At 41.9% G+C, this 8,773-nt stretch overlaps 1 non-coding gene across 1 annotated transcript; it reads left to right on the top strand.

The window, feature by feature from the left end:
• Window positions 1-7,529: 7,529 nt before the first annotated feature.
• On the top strand, window positions 7,530-7,632 carry LOC111548639. The gene has a single exon (XR_002733487.1). It is a non-coding gene; the product is annotated as a small nucleolar RNA U13 (small nucleolar RNA).
• Window positions 7,633-8,773: the final 1,141 nt, after the last annotated feature.

Here is an 8,773-nt window from a genome sequence, read left to right as displayed (position 1 = left end):
ACAGCTCTGCCCAGCCCCAACCTGAATGAGTCAACATTAACTTGATCCACCCTATAATCAAAGCATGATTTATTCTGGAACCCTGAACCCACAGCAAAACATTAGATAACAACTAGCCTATTAATAAGAGATGAAAGTGTTATTTTTAGATTAGGTTAACCTGGGAAAAGGTTGACTCAATTTTGGCTTACTGAGACGACCAAGCTGTGTACATTAACGGCTCATCTATTTATGTACTTAGCAGTGCTCAAATTAACAGGCACGTATCTACTCTCAAAACGCTGTGGTTTTCTGAAATGGGCGCAGATGTTCCACACAGGTAAGAGTCACCTCTGTGAACACACGCATTTCTCTTTCCTCTTAGAAAATACCTGAAATCTCTTCCGAATGCTGTGCAGACTCAGGCCTGTATGGGTATAACAAATTGAATGCTCGCTGCACTCTGACTCTGGCTGTACGCTGAGTTAGCATCTGCTCGCCCATCTTCCCCACGTTCTTTGAGGGTGGGGAGGTGGAAAACACGGGCATGACACAGTGTAAGGATGATTGCTGCTGCCGGCTCTTATTGTAAGGTTTTTAATTAAGAATTCATTTCTCAATTCCCCGTGGAGCTAACTTACAAAAAGAGGAAGAATAATGAGAGCATTTTATCAGGAAAAAAAAAAAAAAAAAAACAAAAACTCTTCTACTTTAAAAAAAAAAAAATCCATAGCCCTCATAATGATGTAGATGAGATCGTGCCCATTTTACAGACAGAGAAATTGAAACCAGAAGGCTCATCATCACAAAGCAATTTTCTATTGATTCTGGAATGAAAATCTAATTTTTAAAATTTTGATTTCAGTTCTATGGCTTCGGTAACATGTATTTCGTTACCTGAGTAGGAAAAACGAGACCAAAGAAAAGAAACAGAACTTCTAACTCAAACTTATTAGCACAGAACTTCCCTTTCTGGCGCTGATGGAGTAACGCGCATCAATCCCACCAACCTGCAATACATCCTAACTACAAAAGCCGCACAAAGTAAAAAACACGTTGTTGAAAGACAACAGAGGATAACCAAGTCAGCCAGTATTGGAGGGGCAACCATGGCAGCCATCTCAGAGCAAAGGCCTCCACAGGCGAGTCCAGCATCATTCCTCGCTTCTCTCCTTCAAGCATCTGCTACTTCCCAAGCAACCCTCTAACACAAAGGCAGAGACTCGATGTTCGGGAGACGTCACTCCAAACCCTGGAGTCCGGGACCCCTGAGGCTTCAGAACTGGAGAAGCAAAGAATTTGGAGAAAAAGAAACCACAAATAAGTGAATACACAGATTGAAAAACATAAGCCACAGTGATAAGGTCTAATGTACATGTCATTAGAATTCTAGGAAAGGGGGCTGGGGAATAAAGGGACACAGACAATACTTACAGAGGCACTGGCCAGAAATGTTCCCAAAATGCTAAAAACATTCATCCGCAGATTCAAGAAGCTCTACAGGATTAAAGCAGAATACATTCAGAAGGCAAAATATATGCATTGAGATACATCACAGTGACATCTTGCTGAAAACCTCATGGGCACACATGCTGAGAATAAAAAACACAGGAGAATCTTCACAACAGCCAAAGTGAGGGCGGGAGGCAGCCAGGGAGAAGGACACATCATACTCAAGAAGCAACAACTATGCTGATAACCGACCTTCCAGAAAAAACGGTGGAATCCAGAAGACAATGGGATGGCATCTTTAAAATGCTGAAAAGGATTGCTAAAATCTTTCTTTATTTTCATTCTAATGAGACAGAGTCTCGCTCTGCCACCCAGGCTGGAGTGCAGTGGCGCAATCTTGGCTCACTGCAACCTTGGCCTCCTGGGTGCAAGCGATTCTCCTGCTTCAGCCTCCCGAATAGCTGGAATTACAGGCGCCCACCACCACGCCCGGTTAATGTTTGTACTTTTAGTAGAGACAGGGTTTCACCAGGTTGGCCAGGCTGGTGCCAAAATCTAGATCTGGAAAAATATCTTATAAAGCAAAGGCCAAGTAACGCATTTTAGTTAAATTTATTGACATACAGTATAGCAGACAAAATTGTAAATGTACGTTAAAAAGATTATTTGTGTCATACATTTTTCTGCTAATGTATGCCCTTTCCCGCTAGGTTACACACCTGCAAGGAAATAGACAAGATAAAAAACAATAACCTATTTTTAAGAACAATCAACCAATGCCTATCAGGTTTTTCCTTGTTCCAATTCACAGCTTTCAGCAACTTTACCTTTGTCATCAAAATACAAAATGCTGTGCCCAAGAAATGTCTCTACATAAGTAAACATCTTGGCTAATTCAAAAACATGAGAAAAACTAATTTAAATATTTTACCTGGCACCACACAGCGGCTGAAGAAGAAAGGGACAGGCCTTGCCCTCCCTCCGTGTTGCGTTCTTAATTACATTCCCGGTTACGCTCCTGAATCCTGTGCGGAACAAAGACAGTGCAGGGAGTATGTTGAGACTGTATCTAAAAACGTAATCAGCACCTTTCTTAACAAAGTTTGTAGAGTGTAAAAAACCATCGTGGGTTCGGGCATCAGATAGATTTTTCAGATCACTCTTCAAATCCATCAGTTTCTAGTTGTCTGTTTTTTTGTTTTGTTTTGTTTTTTTGAGATGGAGTCTCGTTCTGTCACCAAGGCTGGAGTGCAGTGGCGCGATCTCGGCTCATTGCAACCTCCAGCTCACAGGTTCAAGCAATTCTCCCTGCCTTAGTCTCCCGAGTAGCTGGGACTACAGGTGCTTGCTACCACACCCGGCTAATTTTTGTATTTTTTAGTAAAGAAGTGTTTTTGCCATGTTAGGCAGGCCCATCACACCCAGCCCAGTGGTATGTTCTTGGGCAAAATATTTAACCTTTTTCAGGCTTCTTTTCCTCATTTTTTCCTTTTATTGTGTGTGAGACAGGGCGTTGCTCTGTTTCCCATGCTGGAGTGCAGTGGTGCGATCACAGCTCATTGCAGCCTCAACCTCCTGGGATTAAGCGATCCTCCAGCTTCAGCCTCCGAAGTAGCGGGAACTATAAGTGTGTGCCACACACATGGTTAAATTGTTTTAAAAATTTTTTGTGTGGAGATGGAGTCACCGTATTTTTTCCCATCTTTTAGATGAGAATACTGGTACCTATCTCAAAGACTGGTGAAGATTAACTGAGATAATGAATACATGCCCAGTACGGTGCATGACTCATAGTTGACACTGAAAATAGTAGGTATTATTTTTATTATATAGTCACTCCAGGTAGTAGGAAAATACTGAATAACGAAGCATTCAGTGGGAAATAATAACAGATAAGTCCATTGTCACTCAGAATGATGAGGAGTATGACTGAGTACTAACAAAAGCAATATGTTATTTATACACGCTGATTTCCCTATTTTGCAGGCTGTGAAATTTGGTTGCTGTAGAGATAGGGTGGTTATTAGACATCAGTGAAAATAAGCACACTGTGAGAATTTATAGGGAAATACATTTAATTAAGTGCCATCTGAGCCACCCACACTGTGAACAAGGATTCTGGCAACAAAGGGTTATTGTTGCCAAGTTCCGGCCACATGTTATTTTCTTAAGTTAGTGTGTTGGTGGTGGTGGTGGTGTTTTTTCTGGCCAAAGCCTGAACAAAGAATTCCAGATGGCACCATGGAGTGAGAAAGCCTCATCACCATAGACCCAAAGTCTCCCAAAGTCCAAAGTCCAAAGAAGATTGGGAAATCCTTTTAAAATATTTCATTTGGATGGAGGAAGGGGGTGGGTACCACAGGAAATGTAAAGTAGGAAATAATGGCGGTTTAACTTTAGGCTAAACTCTTTGAGGATATTAATTCATCTCTTAAACTTAGACTGTGCTTCCCCTGACCCTCAAGGAGGAATACCAATGCAAGGCCTGTGCCAAGCACAAGGTTCTCACTAAGTGCTGGTTGAACTGAGCAAACTGACCCCCAGAGCACATAGTTAATGCACAGAAATGACACTGAAATGACCAGCTCATGAAGCACGTCTGCAGGTTTCAGTCTCTGTGCTGAGCACTTCACGTGTGTCATCAGATCCTGCAACAACCCTATGACAACCTCATTTCATCCTTGATTTTTAGCCATAGACATTCAGTCTCAGAGAAGTTAAAGACTTTCTTTCATCACAGAGCTCGTCAGTCACAGGGCTGGGATCAACCCCAGATCTGTCTGACTTCCAAGGTCATATTCTACCACTGCACTGAGAAACCTGAGTAAAGTCCTAAAACTTCCACCTTCACATCAGTAGGTTACTAAAACAATCAAGGTGTAAGATTAAGCTTGGCCAACAGAGGAATTCTGACCAACATGAAACTACTGGTCGAGAAACTCAGGAAGACACCTACTGTGTCGGGAAATCACAAGACATTCTGTGTAACAAAGTTCAATGTTACGGGGTAAAAAATAAAACACCCAACAAGCCAGTGAGGGCCACGTGTATACCTGAGACTCTGTATTTCCACTAGAGGAGCCGAGTGTGCAGGGATGCGGTGCAGTGCCTCATGCAGCCTTATGCAGGGATGCAGTTTGCACACCCTTCTTTCTCCTTAGCTAGTAGAAAAAAATGCAGATATGCACGTTGAAAGTACAAATGTAAAAATTGTTTAATTGTTAAATATTCTTATAGCTATCAGAAGTAATGACAAAGACAATGCCAGAAGTCATGTTTTCATAACTCTTTAGAAAAAGAAAATAATACAGTAAAGATCTGGAAAGCACGTAATTATAGGCTGCAAGTGCATGAGAGTGACCTGCCTCCATGCCAAGTCTCCACCATCCTTTAGACTTATCCTTTATAAGCTGAAGACCACGATATCACTCCCAACATCTCTACTGAACTGCAAAACCATATATCCAATTAGCTTTCAGATGGCTCCAGTTACGTGTCACAAAGAGTTCAAATTCAATATATCAAAAATATCCAAAATTTAGCTCATAATCGTGTAGTCCAAATACATTCTTTCTTTAATAGCCACTATTCCAGTGATTAGCCCAGGTATTCTTACAGTCATTCATGCTGGAGACCCAAGGGTCACCTCGCACTTGGACTCCTCTCTATCTTCTTCCCTCTACAACTGAGTTCTCTCAGGTTTGCCTTTGCATATTTCCTGATTTCCTCTTTCTCCCCTTCTCTCTTTCTCTCTCTCTCTCCCTCCCCCCAGCAGTGGTGCTTTAGTTCATCATTGTTTCTCATCTGAATGAAACCAAGTAAACCAAGTCCCCAGTTATTCTTTCTCTAGTCTTGTTCCAACATAATCCATTTTCCACTCTAATCTGGTCCTTTCACCTCATTGACTTTAGACACTTCTGTATAAAATCCAAAAGTCTTCACATGCCACATAAGATCCTTCATGATCTGTTACCTGCCCACCTCTCCACTTTTGACCCTTGTCCTTCCTACCCTGTGCCTCCACAATCTAGTCAAAGCAAACTCCATACTTCATCTCAAATGGCCTTCACTCTCATCTCTGTGCTTATCCTCCCATGCTCACACTCCTTCCCTGCTAACCCCTCCACACTCCTATACAAGGTAAGGTCGCTTCTAGGAAATGTGGACTCGGCCCCCATCTCCTTCCTCTTGTGGCACCCTGTGCTCACCTCTTCCCCTCTGTCGTGGTACTTACCATATTGTGTTGTGATCATCTTCAAAGCTAGCAACCCAAAAGACAGACATGGATTCCTCATCTTTGTATCTATCACCTGGCAGAGTCCATGCAATAATAGGTGGTCAGTAAAAGTTTGTGGAATGAGTTGATCTAGAAAAGAAGAAAGGAAAGCAAAAAGGAACACCGTATGTTGGGGAGAGTTTATTTACAGGCACATTTAACAATTGTGAGACACAGAAGATCTATTATGTCTTCAGAGCTTGGGACTTCAACAGGGAACTAAGAGGAGTAAAGGGAAGCCTGATTTCAAAGATTTAAACAACATAAAGACCATAACTGAAATATGTAATTGCCTAAAGGGACAAATGGATTCATCAACTGAAGGGTAAACTAATCCATAAATATCCCAGGTCTAACAGCATCTGGCGTAAAGCCTTGGGGAAAATGCGCATACCCTGCACTGCACTCTAGTGATAACCCTTGGCAAAAAGTGACACCAGCTGGAGCTTTCCTCCATGCACAACAATTTCCGCCAGGGAAGAAGTGGTGGTAGAAATAATAATCATGAAAGATAAATACATAATGGATAAATGGGTGGATGAAAAGATATGCGATGGATGGATAGGTAGATTGATAGATAAAATAAATAGATGATTGATAATTAGATGATGGATAGATGGTAGATGAAATCGAATAGACACATGATTGATAAATAGATGATGGATAGATAAATGATGGATAAATGATAGATAATAGATGATAGGTAGATAGATAAAATAGAATAAAGAGATGATGGATAGATAAATGATAGATGGGTGATAGAGAGATAATAGATAGATTAAATAGACAGATAGGTAATACATAGATGATAGAAAGATAGATGGATAGACAGACAGACAGACAGGCTGGCCATAGCTCTTTTGCTGGTGAAGCTGCAGTAGCAGAACACTGTTGTAAGAACAAATGCAGGCAGAAAATATGGACATTTGGAAGGTGGAAGCCAATGGACTCTCAGTGGGATCTGCTAAAAAGAAATTTATGGTCTGATCCCACAGATGGTGATATATGTGGAGAACCAGCCACCTTGTGCAAAAACTGGGAAGAATGAGGGGAAAAACTAGACAAGAACTAAACAAGTGAAGAGAACAACAGAAGATGGTAAAGAAGAGGATCTAAGGCAATAATAGCTAAGGTATTGACCATTAGCAAAACCAGAGCAGAGAGAAAAGATACATTCACCCTGCAATTAGAGAAGACAATGCATTAGTCCTAAAGATACAGAAGCTGAAACAGCCCAATACTCAGAACTTGCACTTCTGGCCATGATGGAGTAACATGGATCAGATTCAACCTCTTACCTTAAACAACAGCAACAAATGGAAATAATATTAAATAATTTCAGACACTGGACAAGAGGCAGCAGAGGACAGTGACTCCTGAGAAAAGGGGGAACAAGCAAGGTGAGCCCTGAGATGCTCTGGCTTACCAGGTGGACAGCGTTTTCAGTTAAGTGATGGTGCAAAAAAGACGGAACCTAAACAAAGCCTACCGGTTTGTGGACACAGGTGAGAATTCAGGGATGTCACTCTAGCTAACCCTGCAGAGGAGAGTAATGGAGAAAAGAGAGCTTCACAGGGAAGAGAGCTGCACAGAGAGACCTGCACAGAAGGAGAGCCTGGAGATGGAAAGGGGGTTCCCCTACTCTTCACCTGAGTACTGGTCAGGGCGTGGATGTGAAGAAGCTGTACCAGGAGTGAGCGGGTGGAATCATCTCTGAGCTAGGGGGCAAGGGACTCTGATGTCCCCATAGCCAGAGTGGAGAAATCTTGTAATACACGGGGCACTATGTGCCCTCGAAAGGAAAAATAGTACCCTAGACCAGGTTCTTTTGTGTTTCATAAGTGTGATGATTGGGTTTTTTGCTCGTGTGTGAGATGTGCCTCCCTCAAACCTTATTATGACGTCGGCACATCACCCATCTGCCGTGGAAAAAAAAAAAAAGAAAAACTTCCCTGCACCAAAGGCTGCTCTGGTTCCATTTAACCATGCTTGAAAGCAAACTTCAAAAAGATTAACTGTTTCCAAGCAACTTAACTGTGTCCCAGAACAAAGACCAAGCATATTTAAAAGAATACCAAAATATCTGACATCCAACAAGATAAAAATTACGTCTGGCCATTCACTCAAAAATTACCGGACATGCAAAGTAGCAGGGAAACATAACGGATAATGAGCGGGAGGGAAACTGATCAACATAAATAGACCCAGAAATAACATAGATGCAGGGGTTAGTAGACAAGGACATCAAAAACAGTTATAACTACATTCCATATGTTCAAGAAGGTGGAGAAAAATGTGAGCATATTAAGGATATAAAAACATATTTTAAAAGAGCCTTAAAGTTGGGACAGGAGCACCTCAAAGCTTGAGGTATCTCTGACATGTTAAAAGAAAGTAGCAACATCCACTTTCCTTATCTAGTGTGGTCATACCAGGCACTTTCCAAACAAGTAGACTTTTGAGAATGAAAGGGGTGCTGTTAATAGTGAACTTGGGACCATCAGCATAAACAGAGACTGCCCCGGGTTGACCGTGACATATGATGGGGCCAGCATTTCCTCCCAAAGCTTAGCTATATTTAACAGTGTGTAGGACATGACCATCAGCAACAGCTGACATTACGAAGTTTCAGTCCTTAAAGGGATGGCCTCAGCCTCTGAGAACTCTCAGCCATGCCTACGAATGCACACCACGTATCTCTCCAAAATAAGTTTGTCCTTTGCAGTCCTCGCCACTTGTTACATGGCTGACTTTGACCTCTCTCTACTGTCTTGTGCCTGACACTTCCACTGAGAGTCTCAGGCTCAGACTTCACAATCATTGTACGAATCAAACTTAGCTGACTCTAGTCTCGACCCCACAGGACCATGCTGCCTACCACTCAACAGTGGCTAAAATGAAAGAGTTGTGAAAGAGTTAATGAGCTACTGCTCCTTAGTAAGGAACTTATAGTAAAGCTACCGCTACCCTCCTGGCTTTGTACAACAGCCCACCAGTTATACCAAACCAAAGTTTGCCTAAGTATTGGCAAATGCCCTTTCAAGTGGGATCTGTATAGACTCTGAA

The sequence above is a fragment of the Piliocolobus tephrosceles genome, chromosome 5 (assembly GCF_002776525.5).
Source record: "Piliocolobus tephrosceles isolate RC106 chromosome 5, ASM277652v3, whole genome shotgun sequence".
Classification (NCBI taxonomy): Eukaryota; Metazoa; Chordata; class Mammalia; order Primates; family Cercopithecidae; genus Piliocolobus; species Piliocolobus tephrosceles.
Note: the sequence above shows the minus strand (reverse complement) of the source record. Positions and strands in the feature narration are given on the sequence as shown.